The sequence below is a fragment of the Myotis brandtii genome, unplaced genomic scaffold, assembly GCF_000412655.1.
Source record: "Myotis brandtii unplaced genomic scaffold, ASM41265v1 scaffold259, whole genome shotgun sequence".
In the NCBI taxonomy this organism is placed as follows: Eukaryota; Metazoa; Chordata; class Mammalia; order Chiroptera; family Vespertilionidae; genus Myotis; species Myotis brandtii.
This window is the reverse complement of record NW_005359840.1, coordinates 5,544,795-5,547,994: the sequence shown is the minus strand read 5'-3', so window position 1 is coordinate 5,547,994 and position 3,200 is coordinate 5,544,795.

The window sequence follows — 3,200 nt, the reverse complement described above, 5'->3', positions numbered from 1 at the left end:
AATAAAGGAAATCTATCATCAAAAAAAAAAAAAGAAAACTTAAGCAAATTGGGGATTTGCTTAACCTCCTTTGTGGAGTACATATCTAGCCTAAATAAATGTGTTGTTTTCTATTAACAAAAGAGGTATATTTTTAGTATTTAAGCCTTTCATACAAGCCTAATAGAATGTTTTGCTTTCATTATTATGCAAGTATACTTGAAGGAGACCAGCCAAACCTATTCATAGAGGATGATAATGAGAATGACATTGTATAGACTTGAGTATGTCCAAGTAGAGTAACTTTTCTAAAGCTGCCCTATATTATTTTTAATTAAAATGTATCTGAGTCAGATGAGATACCCAGTGTAATTGATGGCTACAGTGAGAAGGTCCAAGGTGCTGATGAAAACTTGAGCTCTCAGAGCATTCTAGGATTTCTAATTTCTTTCAGAACAGCAAGAGGACAATCAAATTAAGTATTCAGGACATGTTGGTTTTATTGGGAAGCAAATGTAAAAATAAGTATATCCCAATCTTTATTCTTCAGCCCTGTTCCTTCTTCCTCAAACATCTTGGTCAAAGGAAAAGAATACTTGTGCATCATGCTTCCTATAGTCATAGATAAGTTATATTGAGTGTTAACTGTGTCCTTGAGGGGAAAAGGGATGGATACAATGTCGAATTATTTAACTACTCAGAATTCCCCCTCAACATCACATCCTTTTCCTTAAGTCATGTACAAAAAAATATATGCTAGTTCTAGATGAAATTCAGACCCCAAATTTCTATTATTATCTACCCTTAAACTGAGCTGTATTATACACAATTTTTTTAAGAATCCATTTTTTAAAATAAACTTTTTATTTGGGGATAATTTTAGATTTACAGACAAGTTGTGAAGATATTAGAAGGAGTCCCCAGATACCCCACACTCAGTTTCCACCATTCCTAACGTTTTACATTACCAAGGTGCATTGGTCAAAACTATGCCATCAATCCACTGCTAAAACTAAACTAAAGGACCTGTGTGTTTTTTACCGTAGTTTTAAACAAGGAATGAGGCCTAACTTTGACATCCTAGATCATAGTTTTTTTGATGTCTGAAAACACTTTGGAAAAGTAAGAGTTAAAAAAGAGTTTTAGGGAGAAAAGCCTCAAGCCCAGCTGAATTGACCATCCCATTTCCTGCTTCGTTTTACTTAGACTCCACTCCTGGTCCTGGTAGACAAAGAATAAGGAGCAGGTTGGACTTCTAAGCAGAAGACAACCCCATGCCTATCCTATTGCACCAAACACATGCACAGAACAAAAAATGAAAGGAAATTTTATTAAAAAGTAAGAATATAGCTAAAGGAAATGAGTTTTTAAGTATTGTCACTCCTTCCACTAAAAGATAGAACCTTTACTAAATATATGTCTCTGATACATATATACCACTTGTTGGAGGAACTCTATCATTAAGGGAACCCTTAAGGCACTTTCACAGGTTAAAGTATACCATGTAAACTATTATAAAATTATGATAAAAATTGTTTCCTGAGTTTTGATGGTCTAGTTTTGTTACAACCTTATGCTTTCACTTAAAAACAAAACTAAGATGTATTGTTAACATTTTACATCTAAGGATTCAATGACATGAAGCTCAAGATTCTCTCAATAAAGCTGGAGGTTATAAAATCCAAAGGTCTGAGGACTTTTAGATTTTCCTTCAATTGGAAGAAAAAGTGACCAAAATTACTTCTAATGTCTCTAATCAGTCATGTTGTCTCTTCTTCAACTTTGATATCTTTGGGCTGCCTTCCTTCTTGGAAGATGTTTTGTTTTGTTTTTTCTTTATGCAGCCAATATCTTCCTCACTACAACTTTGATCCTTTGGTTCTAATAGGTCTGAAGCAAGGTACCAAAGCAAACTCTCAGACTAATTCTTTGTTTTTCTTGTGACATACTAATACATATCTTCTTAGAGCTACTAACTCCAGTTCTGGTCTTCAAATCAATTCTAGAGGCGTTTTAGTTCTTTACCAGAGATTAATTTTAGCAAAATTGCAACCTGATTTTTCTCACTGAATAAACCCATTTCCTTTTTGACAATTATGCATGCATGATATAGAATCAGAGAGAATTAGGTTCAAATTCCCAGTTGTGTAACCCTGGGCATACTAGGTAATCTGTGAGCCTCAATTTTCACCTTTGTCCAATGGATAGAGTAATAGTGCTCATCTCATCATGTTTGTATGAGAACAAAATAAGGTTATCCATGCAAAGTGATTAGTTAGCACTAAACTGAAATCTATCCATTTTCTTTGTTAAGGTTGCCGTATTCCTTGAAATGATTTTATACATGACATTACAAAAAATAATTTACTTTTAAAATGTATCCCACTAGTTTACTCTTCTGCTTACTCCCTCGGATTCCCCAATAATTTAGAACCCAGGGAAGTAAAAGGGATGTGTTGTAGTTTTTTAGAAGGGTATAGAATTAAAAAAAATAAGAGGGAAAAAATTAACCTTTATTGACTTTGTTACCACCAATATATTATTGCCTTTGATCTTCACAGTATCCCTCTTAGTTATGTGTTATTCTGTTAAATGTATTGTTCTATTTTACTTTAGTCAATGATACTGTTGGTAATTGGTTTACTTACCTTAGTTCTTGTATTTGCTTTGAGTGGCTTGTCCCCGGCCAGGTACCTTATTTCATCTATATCAAAAATTTTAATTGAATCAATAATCTTATCAGGTAGCCTCTGCTTTCTAAGACATTTTCAGCCAGTCCCTATAATACTATCTCGGCATGGATGTCTTGTAGCATTGTTACTATAATAGTAGCAATAAAACAGCTTGAAAAGGTGTTCCAAAAGAGTCATATGTTTTGAGAGAAAAGTTCAGCACAAACAATTAATTGAATAAATGAATTGTAATAGAGTTTTAAACTTGCTTCTCTTAAATAACTAAACTTCAGAAAATGTTTAAGATTCAAACATGTCTGTGAAGCAGTGCAGATTGCACCTCAAAATATGCCTCTTTGAGATATTGATTATTGTAAACTGGTTACTCGTGAGAAACAAAAGGGAGCTATCATTATAGATAACTATAGTTTAATATAGAGCATGATAGGGAGGAACATAGCAAGGCCCATTTGATCAAAGTCCTCTCTGTGTTCTATTATTAAAGATGGCCCTGCAGCCCAACCGGCATGACTCAGTAATTGAGTGTTG